Source organism: Colletes latitarsis, chromosome 2, assembly GCF_051014445.1.
Source record: "Colletes latitarsis isolate SP2378_abdomen chromosome 2, iyColLati1, whole genome shotgun sequence".
Taxonomy (NCBI): Eukaryota; Metazoa; Arthropoda; class Insecta; order Hymenoptera; family Colletidae; genus Colletes; species Colletes latitarsis.
The window spans coordinates 23,685,248-23,705,297 of record NC_135135.1 but is presented as its reverse complement, the minus strand read 5'-3'; the positions used below and the strand labels follow the sequence as shown (position 1 = coordinate 23,705,297).

Genomic DNA, 20,050 nt, shown 5'->3' with positions numbered 1-20,050 from the left:
CGAAAATCGTAGGCGCGGTAAACAACTCCCCGGGAAGAGCGTATTGCGTTATGAGAAATAATGCGCGGTTAATTGTCCTTTGGTACCGTGGCGTTGCGTGCCATTGTAATTCGTTGTTTATCGCTGGTTCGTGAACGTTATCGTCGACAAGTAGAAGCATCGGAACGGAGACAGACATTGTATAGATCGCTATACTTCGAGAAACAGTACATTACAATTTGTAATCAGAAAAAAATAAATAATTCGAGACTTATTTTTTGTTGGCAGAGACAAGTAGGTATAAGAACGAGAAAGAATGGACAGAACTGGGGGAGTCTAGAACACACTGAAGTACAAGAACGCGAGGGTGGTTGGCTTTTCGAGGTACTTAAAGGAGAAAGTGGAATACGAGAGAAGATACGAGCAATGGCAAGGTTGAGTGGCGAAGAAAATGGTAGCAGGTATTGGGAGGATTTGGACGAAAGGAAATGTGAATTATGTGGGAAAGAGAGTGAAAATACTGGAGCACTCCAGCGTGGAAATGTAAAGCTCCGGGAGGAAGAGGAGGGTTGATGACTTGCTGGGGGGGATGATAGGGATGAAGCATTGGGAGAAAACAGGAAAATGAGAAAAAGGTTGCGAGGATAACGGGGGGGTGGACGATGCGATTCGAGAAGGGGTTACACGTCTGTTGAAATTTAAGGGTGGTAGAAAAACAGGAGAATATATTACAAGAGAAAATATAATTAAAAATCAAGAAAGTAGTCTTAAATATTTTCTGAAAAATTCGATTTTATATTATCGAGTCGACGGAACGAAACGTTTGCATAATTATCAGATGCAGCGGGTTAATGCAAGCGGTCCGAGTAAATTCGTACCTTTAATTAAATTCTGGTTGTACGAGCCGATCTCGAGCGAGCCTCCTCGCGATATTAACGCGCAGTGTACCTAAATTATCGGCACACCTTGTAGGTTCCCTTGCAGAACCAAACTGACCGGCGTGCGCCAGCTGTTGCCGACTTAATAGATTATCGTAATGCAGCCGTGTGAAATTACTATATTCACGTAATTCCTGAACACTGATTTAATCCTTGTACCTAATAAATAGCCTCGGTGGTGTGTCACCTGCGCGGAACAATATATACTTAGCATATGCTTACGAGGGAAGGGCTCAACCTGTCCTCCTCCGATTTCAACCTACTTTTATAGCATGCTTTATCACGGGTCCCTGTCGTTACGTGGAAACCATTAGGTGCGGTAACTCTACGCTCTTAGAGATATTACTAATTAAACCAACATATCCAGGTGCGTAGACTACGAATATCAATCTCTGTCACCGTGACTTATGCGCCCCAGGTCGTGAGTTCGAATCCTATGTATGTTTTCTGAATTCCTTTCATTTACAACCGCATTGACAACGATATCAGAAATTCTCGATTCTTCACGCGATCTCACAGTATCTTAAACCCCGTCTTCGAGACAAGCGTAAATAATATTTCTTTGGGATATTCCCAAGGAGGTGAATGGCTAAAATTTCTAAAAATCTCTATCACCAGCGAAACCCTCGTAAGTGGGTCAAAATTGTGGAGCAGGTCGGATTCATCCCTCGTTATCGCACGCGTAATTCCTCGCCGCGGCGTTCGGCATTTAACGCGTGATTTCATTAAACGAGACGAAACGCCGCGTCTTCGAGCGTGGAAAGGTTAATCCACCGTCTGGAGGCTTCTATCGTGAACACCCGTACACACACACGCGCGCGCACACGCACACATACAGCCGGAGGGAACAGAGCGTAGTTGTGCCTGGCGTGCGTCGATTACGGTTTCACCTGCCCACCGTAGAGAAGAGTCAAAGGGACGGGTGTCGCGTACGCTTCTTCTCGCTTCCCTGTGTGTGCGCCACGGCAAACGACTGTGCGCGCCAGAAAGGGGAAAAGGGACCAGGGGGGGTAAGAGGCGTACGAGGGGAGGGTTGGTTGGTTGGTCGTGGCGCGACTCGGCGAGGTTGACGCGACATGAAAAGCGCTCAGAGTGTCCGGAGGAGGGGCGGCTGCCAGGAGGAGGAAAAAGTCCCGTACAGCGAGACGCGTTCGCCAAGTTTTTCCGCGAAACAACAGCGAGGAACAACGACGTCGCTGGTATAATGCCCGCCTCGTTAAAAAATAATTCATTTAACCACTATGCTTCGACGACGTGGCAGAAGCAAAAGTTTCGCGCCCATGCTAGACGAGCAACAACCGCATCGAGTCTTCTCTCGCGACCCCCTCGTGGCGATACGCAACACAACCTCCCCCTACCTGGTGTCCGCCCCTCTTTGTCTCGCCCAACCACCCCACCTCCTACCGCCGCTCGACTCACAATAACGCGGCACCATTGCAGGCGTTATAGCAAGGGAAAACAGCTCGTTGTAATTAACGCAATAAATAAGCATCGCCCGCGATTCACGTTTTGAGACGAACCTCCAGGGGGGAGGCTGAAAATATCTCTGCGCAGTGTTTCTTTTCCTTTCGTTCGCGAGAAATTGTCTGCTATCTGAGACGAGCAAGATTCATTTACGATACAACGTTTAAAAATTTTTTTAACAATGATTTTTAACGTCGAATAATCTCGAGTTGCAACGAGGAAAGAAGTCCAACGAGACCCGTTTCGAAATTTGAAATTATTTCGTCCAAAGCATAAATCTTACTTTAATTTAACGAGTCGTTACAGATGCGTTAAGGAAATCAATTTTTATTCGTTCGCGACGAGTTTGCCGAGGCTTTCCCGACCCGCATAGAGGAAGGTGAAATTAAAGGGTTAATAGGGGCCATAGACGTAACGATTTATCCTAAGAGACCTACTACGAGCTGCAACGACAGCCACGCGGTAGTGTGCTATAACCCAACTTCGTGTACTAGTATCGACGATAGTTGCATAGAATATCGTACATGCCTCCTATAACGCGTTGCAGACGGATCGCTATACGTCTCGTCTGTCCTGCGTCAGCGTTTGAAGACGGATCGCGACGTGTACAGATGGGATACAGGAACATCAATCCTGGAAGAACCTAGGAATTGTATTAGACCAGACACCTCACGGTCGAGCAAAAATTACTCGACATTATCCGCATTCCTCGCGAGCAATTTGCATCAGAAACGGAAATATCCGTTCGCCTCTACCTGGATATTATCGCGTACGGTCCAAGCTAACAATCACGTGTTTTGTGCTCCTTCAATTTTATTCAATATTAAAGTAAAGAAAAATCTTCGACGATACGATCGCATCGAGCGTCCTGAAAATGCAAATTGACCAGAGGCTGACACTTTGATTGTAATTGGAAACATCAAAGACAAAATAAGGATTACTCGCATAACTTTACAAGATCAGGTTTTATGGTTACTTATCAGAACGATTTCATCGGTTTCGAGGCACACACAGAGTGCCCACATCGTCTCGCTACGATTCCTTCCTATCTGCGGATTAATTTATCCACGATCCCTTTAAAGAAATCGGGTCATTTATATTTAAATACTCGACCAGTAAAGTTTCTGCGTTACACAAAATTGTCTCGACGGTTATAAAGTTGCACCGTGGCGGAAGGAGCGAGTGTCTGCCCCACAACGTATGAATAAGAACGCAGGTAAAAGGATAAAGATATTGACATCTTATTGAGCGAGCGACACTCCAGTTATATTAAGAAGTACTTTGCTTTCACGTTCCAGACTGCACGCGAGATTTACGAAACTTCGAATAAAGGTAGACTTATACCACGTACGAATTAATGCCAATGCACGGCCACGATGAATGGTACGGAACATTGTTCGGATTTCGGATTCAAAAGGTATCCACGTAAAAGCGTGGAAACTTATGAGAACGCAGAATAACGCAAAAATACGAGGTACTTAAATCTGTATCGTTCGCGTATCTGGCCATGAATGTCTTTTAGAGCGTTTAAAATGTCCGTTGAGCGCCATTTTGTGAATGTTTACACACGGGGGCACTGAATTTTTCGCAAGTCTTGATTGATAAAATGTAGCGTTTCACCGATTAAAATAATTCTTAATCCCAACTAGTGTACTGTGCAAAACTGGAAAGAGGTAACCCTGATGAAAAAGAAAATTGAAATTAAAATTATTCGAGCGAGGGAATATTTCCATAGGTAATGGCGTTTCCACTTTGACCATTCTTTCATCGGAAAACACTCCGAGGGAATATGCTCCTACGATCGATTGGTCTAATTCCATAAAGCTCCGGTAAATTTATTGAAATGAAAGAAACGTCTACGCGGAAGAGGCGTAATTCCTACTTATTCGCACACATAGGAAAACACGAGGGAAACCGTTCCCTCTGTCCAGAAACGATTGTACGTAGTATTTAAAATCGTCGAGGAACCGATACAACGAGGGTCGCAACGAAGGGTGCGGGGGCGTTCAATACACTCCTCAAGAAGAAGCATCCCTGCGAAACGACTGAATTATAAAAACTATTTCGTCGAATTGTCGTCAATTAAAGCGGCATCCAACTTGAATAAATTCATAAGCACGGGACGGGGGCGGCGATCGATACAAGGCGAAGTCGCGGTTGAATGGAGACGATCCACGATTCAAATGATAATAACGCGCTCGCGCATCGTTCATTCGTTTTTCTATTTTCTTTTTCTACCGATCGCGTATCCCACGACGCGAGCGCGCAATTTTCAAGAAGAATCGACTATGGCCGAGGGCACCGATGTAACCATTGTCCGTCTCTTTGAAAGCGGGTCACGGTCTCAAACGCACCGTTCCCGTTTCCGTTTTCGCCCTTTCCAAACATTTTCTTTCTTTCATTAAGCGCTCTTTTCACGCTGACTCCGGAGAGAGACCCGACCGTTCACCTTCGCCTTTCATGGGGGTTTCACGGGCCGGGGAGTCGTCGAGGGTGGACCAAAAAAGGCCATGGATTCTCGGGGAACCCGTTCGCATAATGGGAGGCACCTCCAGATGTAGGTTTACCGGATACTAAAGCGTGGAACGCGCTTTTTTGCTCGACCCAAGTGGGACGACGCGCGAAACGACGTCGATAATGACTCCCGGGGCCCGTCTATTCGAGCGCCGCGTGCCCCACGGATCACCGGCACGACCCACCTTTCCATCGGGATCCGAACTGGCCACGGAATTTTAAAAAACAAACCAACGTGTCGCGGAAAAAAAAAAAACATGGAAACACACCAGTGACAAATAAGAACTAGAAAGTTCCATCCAGGTAACAGGTTACGCGAAATCGTTCGCGCGCGTTGATCTCGCCTGCCTTCTACGGTCGCGTCCACAAAGTTTCTCCAACCTGTGCTCTCTATGCATTAATTATTCTTAGAGAAAGACGTTTCTAACATTTTTAACAGACGTACGTTTGCAACCTAGATAAAAAGGTGACAAACTCTGTCAGATAGGAATAGATTCATATTAGAAAAAAAGAAAAAAAAATAATTATTCGAACGATCCCCGAGATTAATTGAAACGATGGCGACGCGTCGCGACGCTGTGAACGAAAGAACGGAACGGCGTCCGCCTCCGTTGGACTTTGCTCCGCGGCGACGACCGATCTAATCTAACCGCCGAAAAAAAAGGAAAGAGTAAAAAATAAAAAAAGACAGGAAAAAAAACCTCAGCGTCGTTTATCTCTCGGGCCTTTTTACGACTATCGTGCGGCTTCCTTCCTGCCTGCGTCCCGGCGCTCTCGTTAAATTTGCACCAGCTCCGCGCGACGGCGATATTTGCGGCCGTATATTTTTTCTTCGCCCGGCAGCGGCCGTCAGCCCCGCCACCGCCGACGATATTTATTCCGGCGTGTCGTTCGAACGGAAACGCGGGACGATAAATCGGAACGTTTTCCACGGAATCCGTCCGCTTCTATCAGATACTCGACCATCCGTGCCCGATAACAGCGGACCGGGCAGCTTCAGATTACGACCCGGATTTGCGCGAACGCGTCAAGACTTTTATGCCATTTTACCGCTCACCGCCGACTATTTGAACGTTTTACGCCCGAGACTCGATACGCGAATATTTAGAGATAATCGCGGAGATGATCTTTATTCGTTGTTGTGGCGACGTTTCCCGGTCTCGCCGACAGAGCGCTACGCTCGACTTTCCTCTCTCGCTAGTGTTCTCCCCTTTCCTTCTCTTCCAAATATCTCGCAGTGGAAAGGGCTTATAATAGTTATTCGCGAATTCCTAATCATCTGTTGCAACGATGGCGGTCGTATTCGGGCCTTGTTGGGGAGATGTTGGCCGGTAAATCGCGAAAAAGGAGCGAGAATCGCGTTGAACCGGACCGCTCGCGACGCGGGTTGTTTGCGTGAGAAATTACGGGTCCGGGAAAGCGTCGGTTGCCGCTGCAAAGGTAAACTAGACGGCACCGAAGCGGGACAGCAATAATTAGTCATGTTGCTCGGAGACCGTGGGTCTCCGTTGCCAAGCCAATAAGAAGTCGATCTACCCGGCTCGTTTCGCGTGATATATCGTCGTCCAGGTGGGTGATGTCGAGCCGGCGAAACTCCTAGCGATCGTTTTGCACGCTTTCGGGAAAGGGACGTCGCGATGAACACGTACGGGGCGCGACTACCTCATTCTTCGCGTTAAAGACTCGGTTAAACGCGTCCCCTGCTATAATAAATAGCGCGAATGATAGATCGCTTCGGGGTTCCGTTGCGCGTTGGGCCGCCTGGTACCCCCGTGTATTTCGAATAATAAATAGCAGTGTCTTTCAAATAACAAATAGCAGATAACACTCGGATTAAGTCTGTTTACAGGTCTCGGTGAAATATGGATTTCAAACAACGCGCAGCAGATAGCGCCAGATTAGGGCATGTAAGGGAGTGGGTACGACATACCTTTCGAATAATAAATAGTAGATAGCTGTTGAGATAGCCAGATTAGGAGCCTGGTGGAATGTCAAAAGATCCAGGGAACACGAAACGCTGCTTGGAAAATGCTGCGCCAACCAGTCGTGGGGGGGGGGGGGATACTTTCTCGGAACGTAGAGGGAAACTGTGGAAATATTGAAACGTCTCGATGGGATTGACAGACGCTGTTCACCGATGCCATTTCATGACTTACGACGCGCATACCACGTAAAGTTCACGGTTTTATACACGCTATAAATAACTTGACAGTTTCCTCCTGCTGCATTTTCAGATATCATTATATAAATAGCATTCATTATAGTAATATCCTCTTCTGTACTTGTCATAAGATAACACAAATACCAGAACTATTTATTCGACTTCAAACTCTTATCAAATCGGTACACCTATTTTTCTCAAAAACGCTAAGAGTAACAATTAGTTTAACTAATCGTAGAGTGTAGAAAATTTTTGCACGTGTAACTTTAAACAGTTCTACAGAATTTATGGGACCCCTTTTACACTCCGGGTCGAAGAAGTCTGTGATAAACAAGGGTCTTCCGTCTGTAGAACTTTGGTTCCTGAGATACAGCAACTTCGAGTTGTAACGATAGGTCAGCTACTGTTGGGAACTGAAAAGAACTGTCCCGAGGGGTATCATTAGGTAAGAATGTTTCTCGAGTCTACTCGTGGACTACAGTTTCTTCTACCCCGTTCGGTAGCTGTATGTTAATGAATCTAAATTCTACACCCGGCCAATAGGCAGCATTCTTTCAAGGGTCGAAATTCTGACCAATAGAAACCACATTCCTTCCAGAACGGCTCTTGCAGCCTTCGACGATATACATACGGCGTCCTCGGTCGCTGGAAGTACGATTAACTTCTCTATTTGCAAGGTCGGTTGGTCTCCATTAAACAGTTCTGGTCTAAGAAACTGCAGGAATTGCAAGAACGCGAAAACAATGTATTCGATACAGTGGGAAATCAACCTGCCGATAATAGCTACACGTAATAATACGTGCGTGCAACGGTCAATAATACGGCGTATCGACGCGTGCGTAGTGTGTGAGGTAATCTAGCATGCAACGTGTATATAATACAGAAATTCCACTATTGGATTAATCGCTGCGAGATCGTTCCTCGTGGATCGTTCGGAGATCATGAATGTATTTTAATTGGAACTCTTACAGCGACCGTAGACTACGCGCGATAATTTGTATCCGCGGATCGATCGTATCTCAAGTTCACGTAAGCATTATGGTGAAACAAGCTAATAAATTCCCATTAAAAATTGACGCTGATTTAACGTTTCGCTCGTTCGACGCTTCGAGCGATCGAGTACTTTTGGAACAAAATTATTTTTGTCGCGTCGATCGAACTCCTATGCTGCGTTTACGATGTGCAAGTTACTCTTTAATGTCCGTTTGTAACGATTCGATATCAGAGGGGAGGTCAACCGAGTCGCGGTATTAATAAACCGGAGCGCCGATAGCCGAGCCTCAATTAGCGCGGTGAAACAAGTTTGAGAAAAAAAAAAAAAACTAAAGAATCTTTTGTCGACCGCTTTGACGCTTTCACAATATTTTTCAGTCTAACGACTTTCCCCATTTTTCTCGGTCACCGTTTACACGGTCCGTTTCACGGCTGACGATATAAAAATAACGAGCACAAGAGTTGTTGCAAAGTTGCAACACCAGTACCCCGTGGGCCACTGGTCGCTTTCGTGTCGTTAATTCTCGACAATCGGACCCGGCCAACGAGACTTGTCAACTTTGTTCGCCGATGACATCTGCGCGCTCTCGTAATTGCGTACCTGCTATTCATACGCGATGAGCTCCGTTTCGAATAAGGACTTCGACGGAGGACGCTACCGCGACCACGGAACCAGCACACGATCATGCAAATAAAATCGAGCAGACATTGTATGGCATCGCAACAACCGACGGGAATCGCGATTCCTTGTTTCCTCGAGGTCTGAACAGCGACAGAAGACTGATACCGTATTCACGGTTTCGCGAAACGGAGGAACAAATCGTGGACATCCTTCTATTATTAATTAAGTAATTTTTAGATTGGTTGTAGATTCGAACTAGGAATTTTGATCGGGAGTATTCTCGTCGGAATCTATGTGAGAACTCCTATAATAAAAGTTTCGTTTCAACTGTTTTACGCGGTGAAAAAGTTCCGTAACTGTTTTGATCCCGGATCTCGATTGTTTTCCTTCGAACGCGCGTATGCGATAGAATGAAAACGACGCGGAAACGTAACGAAGTTACTAATCAACGCGTCGAGCAAAGAGAACGTGGCAAATAAATGTAGAAGAAAATAAAGATAAGCGAGACTGATACTCCATTATTTATGAAGTGCAAGCAAACGATGACTCCGGTACACGAAGATATTCATATTAATGCCCTTCTATTATCTTTTAATTACCGTACAGATGATGAACGATAAAGAATAACAATAGGAAACTCTAAATTAAATATCTACGTAAAATAAAACTTACAATATCCGACAGGATAGAAACGAGAGAAAGAGGAATATGGAGTATTGCTATCGAATTCATGCCCGGAGCCAATAATCTTGCGACTCGCTGTATACGATAATCGATCCGTACCGATGCGTTGGCAAAAATTTCGAGCAGGCATTCTGTTTCGAGCGCGCACGAAGCAACGCGACGCGAAACAATAGTATTTAGCATCGAACGTCGCTCCCGGTGCGCTCCGCAGCCGTCGTTCCGATCGGCAAGTGTTCCGAAAAACGAAAAAAGAGAACGTAACGGCGGTCTGTTTACCGAGCAAAGGCCCGTATTCCTAAACTATCGATCGCGTTTGCATGTATGATTTCGCGAAAAGAGAAGAACGACGAGCGAAGGAGGTTCGCGCGCGGGAAGAGTAAAACGCGGGAGAGCGAGAGAGGACGGAGGATCGTTGGAAGATTCGGTAGGCATCGGTAAAATAGAAGGGGAATTGGAAGCAAGGTCTGTCGTTCGGCATTCAGAATGCAGAAAGACCGAGAAGAGGCAAGAGAGAACCGTGCAGGGTGGCTCGAGTTCGCGTGCATGTGTTTCTCGTTCGTCCCTATGCACGAGTCCGGCGAGTCGAGAGAGGAGACAGGGGAGAAGGAGCAAAAGAGGGAAAGGGAAGGAAGCGAGAGGCCGCAAAATATATGCCGCATGCTCGTGGATGCTCGTTTGCAGCGTTCGTGGAGGGACGGAGATAATCGCGAGCGCGGCCACGTAGGTCGGAAAGAGACGGCGTAAAGGAGAACGTGGAACGGTTCGGCGAGGAGGCTGGTCAATGATAGGCCGGCTATCGGTACACCCTTCTCGAAAACAAAGCCGGATCTCACCTTGATTTATCGCTGAGTGCTGCCGCGCGTTGTTGCTGCTCCGATCCGGGCGAAGCCGCCGGGGTGAGCTCCTCGGCGAAAATTAATCCATTATCGGCTCGACGAGAGAACAATAATAACAAATCAGCGCCGATGCGTAGGTGACGCGCGGACACCGCGGGGCGAGAGGGCACAGCGGCGACTGCTCGTTTCCGGAGTCTCTCTCTTTTTTCCCTTCTGTTCGACGGTTCCTCCTCGGTTGCCTCGAATCGCGTATATACACACCAACGAGTAGTATATGCCCGCCACTAAATCAGCTCCGTAAACGTATGCACGGTGTAACGTGAGTCACGGCCGAGGAGTCGAATGCTTGCACACGGCAGCGGAGATCACACAACGCCGTTCCCCACCGCGATCCGCGCCACGGCACAGACACACCGGACACGTTTCTCCAAATATTTTCCTTCGTGCGCACGCTCCCGTCGACGACGCGTCCCGACGCAGACACGACGATATCGATGCACGTGCGAGACACGACGCCAAGTCACGAACCACCCCTAACGCCGACCGAAAACGCACTGACGTGAACGAAACCGAGGAAACACGAAAGCAGAGATTCCGATCGAGTCCGTGGCCGGTGGTGGGGGAACCCGCTCGGATGACTTCGGGACACTTCGGCACGCCTGATCCCCACTCCGCGGCCCGCTCATCGGTGTATACAGTGTACAGTGTAGGATCCTCCCGTTCCCTGCACGTACACACACGTACCCACACGTAGCCTCGCGGAGTCAGTTCCGACGTGTACTCTGTTACCCCTCTCGCCCTTTTCGCTCCTGCTACTCCCCTCCCACGGTGTTGGAGCACACGCACACCTGTTTGTACGTTCGTGTGCACGCGACCTGACCACCTTACCCTCTAGCGGCAGGCTCTACACGCGCGGTGACGTCACGCTGGGCGCCGTGGCGTGGATAACGAGATGGCCCGAGTCTTCCTCGGGACCCTCGATCGCTAATTATCGTCCTAGAGGTTTCGCCTCGTTCCGAGGCCGGTTTGCTCCTTTTTCTCTCCGGCTGCTGGCAGACGGAGAAATCGTGTGGCCCGAGAAGGCACCCGGGAGTACAGCCACCCTTACCTCGCGCGGACGTGGATTTTCGTTCGGTCGCTCGTTCCCCGGTGGCATTAATGATGTCTCGTGTAGGTACAGTCACGACCGGTTCCTCGAGACCTACCTCCTATCAAGATCGAGTATCTACTAGCGGACTACGTGGACACCGTACCCGGGGACCCCGAGGAACAACAATTCCCATCTTAGGTTTCACGCGGTGTGTAAAACACATTCTTTGGGCCCCGAGCGACGCTCGTGATTTTAACTTTACCGTTTTCGAACACTGCCCAGACCAGGACGGATTCCGTGAACCGCCACGGGGACGCATGCACGCAAAAATGACCGTCACCTCACGACGTATAAATAACGAAACACCCCCTTGCAGGACGCAGCGAGAGCCCGTGCAATAAATAACGTCCGACCGTAGCACACCTGCAGCGACAAGGCGTGTCCGATGGACGATGAGGTTTAACGTCCCTTCCTCGTTTATTTCTCTGCCCAAAGCTATTGCAAGACGCGACGCCAATAAAATGCTAATCGCCCTTCCTCGTTACGTCGCGCTCGCTGTTCGCCGGACCTGTGTACCCTTTATCGCGATTTGAGATACGAGCGCGTCGCGATGCCCCGGCCAGGATCCGTTCCTAAAAGACGACTCGTGTCTCGAACGTCCTCTCGAATTAATTTCAAGACTAACCGAAACTCCGATTCGTTAACCGATTCTCCGTATAGGGTGGCCTTTTAACCCTTTCGGGCGTTTTTAATTATTTTAACGATCTTTGTTCGAGAACTTTGTTAATTCCTTAAAGTGCAAGTCCAAAGGCTCTGTCGCGTCAAAGATTTATTAACGAAAATTGAGACGTAACGCAGGCTCTCATCGGACGATCTAATACAAGCGGGACCGCCTCGAGCAGGTGTGCAGGTTACTCGCAGCGCAAGGGGGATTGATCAACATTGGTTCAATTAGTCGAAAGTTTTATTTTTAATATTCGTGCAGTTTAATTTAAAGTCTCCCTCTCTCTCGTACCGATTAAAGGCTGGAACCGTGATATTATATTATTTGAAAGTAACGATGACTCAGGAACAATGTCGAAGTTAATTTTTATTACTTTTACGTCTTCGATGGATTGCTTAAGTGGGTTGTACGCGTCAGGATGTACCCTATATTCCATAATGTCGAGTTTTTCCTGTCTATAAATAATGACGGAAGCCTTCGAACGGGCATGTCGCGACGCATCGCGTCGATCCGGGGCTCTCTGCGAGCTCTAGGCTGTCCCCTCTCGTAGACGCAGTATCCTCGGCGTCTCCTCGCGCGAAGGGAACTCCGAGCCCTTGGGGCCACGGGCACTTTCCCCCGGTGCTCGCGCAATAGCCGGGAAACCGAGGGGTAGCTCTTTTCACCCCGAGAGCCAGCCAGGCAACGGTGGTGCATAGGAACGACGAGCGACGGAGGATTGGTTCTGATTATGATCTCGCGTCACCCCAGCCCGAGGACCGCGACAATGACGATGACTGTAATTCCACGCACGCGCGCGCGCAAGGTGGTCCATCATGATCCTTCGACTGGAACGCGAGACGAGGCGCGGAAGAAATTACCGAAGGAATTCGTTTCTCGTTCGTTCCAGCGCACGGTGGAACGAATTCCCCCAAAAACGGTCGAAATTCGAATAATCCTGCGTGTAACGCGAACAGAAAGCGTGAGATATCAGTCGCAGAGCGCACTAAACCTCGTTCGAGATACTTTCCACGAACACGTTACTAAGATACCCATATATGGCAATGCACAGTCACCATCGCCACACCCAATGCCGTTAATAAGACCATCGAATCTAACCTCGATAGGGGATTTGTTAATCAGAGTTTCAATCGTCAACACCGTTTCTATTATCTAAATCGCGAAAACCCAGTTTTTGTTCGTTTCAAGCATGCTTGATCCTACGCTTGTAAAGTATGGATGATTCTGGCGAAATAAAGACCGGAGCTATTCTTCGAGTTTTCAGAAATTTCAGGAGAAACCTGTGGAGCCTGTGAAGCCTTTAGTGGCTTCCAAAGATTCTTTAGGGAGTTGATCAATGGGGAGGAGAGTTTGCTACACGATGGCAGGCCCATTAACGAGCTCGTATGACTTATGAATGGAAGCAGGTATATGAACCCAGAAATAATCTGTTAGATACAGTTTGGCTATAATATCGACTAAGTCACCAGCGATCAGCGAGCAGGATCAAAGCTAGCCGCTGGCGACCACGTGTGTACGGGTCCATATTTTCTCTTGTATCTAGTGGTCATCGGCGACTTGGTCGACAGTGCGTAACGGGTCTAATTGTTAGGTCTTTCTACTATGAGAGCTGCAACGATCCGCAGTTAATTTTTTTCGGCTCAATTATTTCTGTTTGAAAAACGTAGAGTTACCTAGTAATGAATGTTACTACCGGCTTGGTCGAAGTCTTTATTACACGGTTTGAAACGTTTAATATCGTAGCTGTTAAACCGTGTATCGGAGAAAACCAAGTGCAATCTGTCGGTAATTCCTCGTTCTAAGCGAACGCGTTGTAAATGTCCATAAACGAGGGCTCGGATAGTTTGATCGTTAGCTATAATCGAGTTTAATTTAAGACTTTCGCTATTGTTCCACTGTGCTCGGCGTTCCTTATTAAATTCGCGGGGGTTCATTACCTCCGGCCGGAGTGCTCGGATTTTCGAAAACTATGCGACCTCGCGGGTCGCTAGCAGTCCTCGATACGATTTATCGAGGCTGATATTAATTAACGCTGCAAACAGGCAAAGATTCCTGGCGCACAATGGCTGCAAGTTTCAGACGTCGAACTCGATAAGCCAGCCAACCGGCGCGGGGAGGGGGGGGGCGGTGAAAACGAAGAATTTCCGCGATTGTTCCGGCAACAATGCCCCGGCCAGAATTTACCGTCGAACTTAAATTTTAAGAGTCACCGGCACGATCGGACTTGCCGACCGTTAAAAAGCGTTTTCCCCTACGGCCGAATGGACCCGCGCGGTCCGCAGAAGCTTGCTTTCCGCGCGACGAATTATTCAAGAGACGGAAACCGATCCCCGGAACGAAAGTTACCCAGAACTTTCCTTCGTTTTTCCATCGATTCCGCCGATCAAGCGTCTGGAGCGGATTCTATCCGCGGAGTTGATCGTAGCTCGCGGTCGTTCCGTCGATTCAGTTACAGTTCTTTCCGTCGAACCGAGGGGACCCGGACCGAAGGGTAGGCGTCAAAGCGAAAGTTTCCATTGTGACGCCTTCGTGGCGATGCTTCGTGTCCTCCTCGTCGACCAGAAGCCAGAGAAGTTGCCCAACGGATCGCGAAAACTAGAAGTCGCGATGGCGTGAAAAAACCCTCGTGACTTCGCTACCCGACTCTCGACGTTTAACCCCCTATTGCACGCGGTCCTTAAACTTTTTCAAAAAAGGCTAAATCATCGAAGGTATTAGCAAACCAGCACATTGACGATTCTCTCTTGAGTTTTAACGAGTATGTAAGTGATAAGTTCAATGACAAATTGTGGGTAGGCCGATTTAAGGGGTTTGATGGTGGCTACGCCGCAAAGTAAAGGCTGAGGGCGAGAGGGGAACGAAACTTCTGTTTTCCCGTGTTTTTCTACGCGTGACAGACCAAGGTCTGTCGGGGATGAAGTCCTCAGAAAAGCGACGTTCTGGCGAGCAGGTCGGAAATATCGGTTTTTGTCGCCCCGATGGAAGTTAAAGTCCCCGTCACCCCTGCGGAACCGCGTGGCAGTGTTTTCTGTAGCCATTGTTGGGTCACGGTTGACATTCACGGCCGTCCAGGCTCGTCTTCGGCGACGACACCAGGATTCTCGAGGGAGGCCTTTACTCACAAAGGATCTGCCCGGGCACCCTCGAACTTCCTGCGCCGTAGGACCTGCTTTAGAAATCCCCCGAAACCAATTTATCTTGAGAAGCCCGGCACCGAGCTAAACGGATTTTCTCGTCGGTGGCATTAGGCGCTTTTATTCGACGTGAAATTAGCTTACGGACCGGCGAGAGCGGGCGCGTCGCGAGGATCGATCGTCGCGAATTACTCGCTCGTTCCGCGAAAGAAGTCGCGAACGGTGCTCTCGAGAGCGTTCCCGCGACTTCCGAATCGCGATTCCGATCGCTCCCACACCGTCTGCATAACGTCTTCCTGCCATTATCGAGCCGTGCGAATGTCGATCGTCCCTTGAAACCGACATTTTATATAAGTACAGGAATGATTCTTAAAATGAATCCAAGTGGGATTCCCCCCAGTCGGAAGGGGTAGAAACGTTCAATTTACGAACCGTAAAACCGAGTGTCGATGCACTCGAGCATCCTGGGGGACCTGATCTAAGGTCTGGGAGGCGAAAGAATAGATTCGAAAGACCTCGAGGCACTCGGGCTGTCTATCTTGTACAGCATCGAGCAGCTCGAACGTTCCGGAGTGCGATATTCAATGAAACTAACGACTATCGTTCCTGGAACCTCTTCCCTGGTCGATTCTTTCGCTTGTTTGTTTAATGCATAGGAGAATGGCCTTTGCCGGGTCCGGGGTAAGTGGAAAGTCTGAGAGGGGTCTAACGGGTGTGCGATCGAGGCGTCCGGTCGATGATCGCGGAGCGGCTGGATTCTCCAGAAGCGAGATTACGACTTCCTGTGACCTATCTTGCAGGGTATACAGTGCATCGTGTGCGTCGTGCTGACCGTAGAGCGCGGCCGGGTGGTCGGGACCAGGAGATAACGCGGTCATATCGGCGCAACGAGGAACGTGATCCAGGTGCATACACACCGGGACACTCTCTCCGTCGCCGTGAGAGAGAGTCTCTGTTTTTAAGCTTTCCATTGTAACGGTTTAACGCTCGAGCGTTCCAGCGTGCGTCGTTCGTTATCTGCTTATGGTTGGCGATACGTTACGAAAGCCGTTTACTCTCGCTCCCCCTTGTCACGGCGAGTCGCTCTCGATGCCGCGTTTATTCCGTGGAGAGACGAAAAAAAAAAGGAGCTCTCGGAAGGTGGTCGCGCTCCTCCCGACAGAAAATTCTTCAGATACAGAGAGAGACCCCGGGCCCGACGTTACGTGGTATATACTCTTCCGTTTCGAAACGCGCGTCTCTGGAAAGGTCGAGGCAAGTAGCGACCGTCGAGTCATCGTTGCCTCTTGAAACTCGCCGTGGACGATGGAAGGAAAGCCGACGAGCGAGACGGAGACGGAGACAGCGACTTAAATGACCGATAGACTGACGCTGCGGGGTTCCGTCGAGGCCCAACCAGTTTCTGGACACCATTTCTCGTTCGAGACTGCCCCCCCTTATTCGAAAAAAAGATGCAGTTACGCGCGTATTTCACTCCAAATGGACTTGTTTCTTTCTTGCGCGTCTGAAAGGGAGCTTCCTCCCTATTGTTTGCCACGCGAAGGAACGTACGTGTCGCTCCACGCTCGTTTCACAGAAGTTTGCAAACACTATGGGCGACCTCCTGGCTCTTACGGACGCGAGTGTCGCGCAACGATGATGGACGAGGATCGTTTCGGCCTCCAGCGACCATTTCGGACCGCTTCCAAGAGGAAACGTGGGCTCGCGTTATCCGTGGGATCTCAGCCTTCGTGTATTGACAGCTACACGGACGCGGAATAAATTATGAAAATAAATCGTCACTGCCAGAGATGGACTATCTATCGGGAACGGGACACGCTCTACGCGCCTTATTCTTCGAATATGACGTACGAATTGTTTTCCTAGAAGTGGACGGGACTCAATTTTTTAACTAAACGTTTCGAGACTTTATTAATATAAAATAAGACATTTCCCCTCGCAGAGTAAGTCTAAATTGCGCGTCGCTCGTTTAGGATCCTTCTGTATACTTATTTGATACTTGGAAATTGCGATTTCGTCCAACGCAACCGAGAAGGGAGGCTTTTCAATTGTAACTTAATAACGCCCTCTCCCTCAAGTCGTCTTCCGACTTTCTCGTGGAGGACTTCTTCCCCTCCGGATGTCGCCTTCGATTTCTACGTCGACTCCACCCTTGATCGAAATATTGTTCGTTCGCGGAGAAGCAGTGTGACTGAGTCGAGCCTGGATTCGTTTTTGTTAAACGGAGAACGTTAAATCGACACCTACCTACGATCGTTGTATTTGAAATTGTTGTATTCTGGGGGCTGAACTGGGATGGCAAAATCGATGGTTGCGTCCTAGAGTGCGTCTTTGGGAACGACGGGGACGCGCAGAGGGGTAACCCGAGCCGTAGGAAAACGAGAAGATGCCAGAATAAGATTTAATAAATGCCACAGGCCACAGGTAGGCGATGTCTTAGCACCGCAAAGCCGCCTACGGGGAGTCAGATTTCTTTGGGACTCGGATGATTCCGGGCTGGCCACGGCTTCGCGCGATCCTGTGTTCTCCTAACGAGACTCGAGTGGGACGGGCATCCGTTTTCTGTTCAACGCACCGCGCGAGAAAAGGACATCCTCCGAGCGAAATTCTTATCTAGATACAAAGGTCACACTTTTTACTCGTCACTCGTGAAGCCAAGATTGGAATTTCAATTATAGGATTAAATAATTCCTTCGAATATTATCAAAATCGCAATGTCCCTGATTGAATTGTAAATTGCCATCAACGATAACCTCAATATCCTGTTGTACATTAAATTGTAATCAAGTTCGATATCAGAACGACACACCTATGCGTTTAAGTCAAATTTTAATGTATTCTGTCCCACGGTGAACCGACGAGAAGTTCCGATTGGCGATCCTGGTACCGCGGTCGCGCGAAATTTCATATTCGGAGACTTGAACGCGTGGACGCGCGGCAGGCGCGAACGACGCTGAAATTATTCCGATCTCCGACGGATCCACCCTCTCGCCGAGCCTCGGAGACGTCGTTCAGCGTCGCTGTTCACGCTTTGGCGAAAGTTTGAGCACGAAAGGAGCTTCGATTCATCCCCATTTTTATGGAAACGAGGCTGATCGCGTCCGCTGGAAGCTCGTCGCCCCGGGAAAGGCCGGTTTAATTCCCTCGGTTTTCGAACAACACTCGAGCCAATAAAACCGTTGATTTAAACGTTCCGACGATCGTCTCGTCTCAACGTTGAATCGACGCATTCGCGATATTCGCATACCAATGAAATAGAGATCGTTCCACGTTCCAGGATCGCGGTTACTCCGTAACGGCTCGCGTATCGAGGGAAACCGTAAAAATCGTGGGCGCGCAGTATAACGGGTGAAATGTGGCCGCTTGTAAAATTTTTCTTTCGACTAAGGATTACATTTTTACTCCCCCGGAGGCAGCTAACCGCCGACTGCCAATTCTATCGCCGCTAATAACGACCCTTATCGCCCTGAGATTTGTTAGACGTTGAATATGTTGTTTTCAGACCGGCGAGGGGCATGACCGAGCCAATAACAGCATTCTCTGGGAAAGTCGTTACTCATTATTACGTCTAACAAGCACCATGGGAAATAAATATGGCCGCTATAGGATTGCCAGATCACGTTCTGCGCCGCGATAACTTCCACGATATTTTGCATACCGCTTTCTCGTACTTGAAACAATACCAACGCATGGCGATACCGGGAATAAAATGTTTCAGAAAATTACGAGAAATTTATGCAACGGAAAGCGCAGAAACATTGGTAATACGCGGAGCTGGCATTATAACGACCTTGCGTTGTATCTTCGTCATTTGCATATACGATCTCGTTATCTCGGCAAGAAGAGTTATTAATAGAACGCGATCTCATAAATTGTAAGTCGCGATTAGCCAATAAAGCGGAGCCGATTAAGGACAGGACAAGACGTTTCATTTGAATATGAGTCACGAGCGAAACTGTACGGACCGTTTCGCTGGGCTCGCACCATGCGACGGATATAAAATTATTCAACAGACGCGAAACAGTATTTTTTCGGAATAATTCAAAATTACAATCGCACCGTTGACACGAAGCGGTTGGCTGCTTTCACGACGGCTCAATTAATTCGGGAAAAAGGTGGATACTCGATAAGTAAGTTAGGAAGTTGAAACCGATAGGCGTGCCCGAGGATGAAGAGAAAAATGTTAAGACCCCCCACGAAAGTGGGCGATATCAGAGACGCGACAGCCGGTCTCGCGCGTAATACGAGCGTATCGACGCGTCTCTCTTATAAATACCCGTCGATATACGGCGCGAACGATCGGAAGGACGACGGGCAGAGAGGGTGTGCGGTTACCAAGCGATCTGACACGTCGGTAAATTTCCCGGTGATCACCCGGGGCCGCGACTTTACGAGAAACGAAACAGGCCCGCCGCTGTGCACCGTAATATTCTGTCGAATTTACGGGGAGAAGTGTGTTACGACTTTATTATGGACACGGGTCCCTGGCACGCCGGCAGCGCCCACTTTCCGTCCGGTCCTCTCGTGTCTTTGTAAATTCCGGCTTTTTATAATGCTGCCGCGGTGTCTAGCGATTATGGGAAAAATTCAGGATGCGGGAGCAGAAACCCTGGTAGCGCGCGAGGGACGATGGAAACGACGCGTTTAAATCGAGCGGACGGTCGACCGGGGGAGAAACACGAGCTCTGGTAACTGTTCGCAGCCACGTACAGAGTGTTTAAAGAAAAGAGTATTCATAGGATTTTGGGGAACCGTACCGGCCATGGAAATAAACAAACGATCGTGGCTAAGCACGGCCAAAGTACGCGGCCTTTTTGTAGACCTCCTGAATACCGGGGGGCCGGCCTTTTCACCGAACGCAAGCGCAATTTTCGGGCTTTCCGCATTAAATTTCGAATGAAAATAGCGAAC

The 20,050-nt window shown here is 48.7% G+C and overlaps 1 protein-coding gene across 6 annotated transcripts in view; it reads right to left on the bottom strand.

Moving 5' to 3' along the window:
* Positions 1 to 20,050, bottom strand: part of Fz2 (frizzled 2) — a 129,275-nt gene that overhangs the window by 33,442 nt on the left and 75,783 nt on the right. For 2 of the 6 annotated variants that reach the window (XM_076777551.1, XM_076777560.1), the window contains exon 1: positions 10,189 to 10,729. The exons of the other annotated variants lie outside the window; for them this stretch is intronic. The gene's annotated coding sequence lies outside the window, so the exon portion shown is untranslated. Of the gene's footprint in view, positions 1 to 10,188; positions 10,730 to 20,050 lie in introns of those variants that run through there. 6 annotated transcript variants of the gene reach the window in all.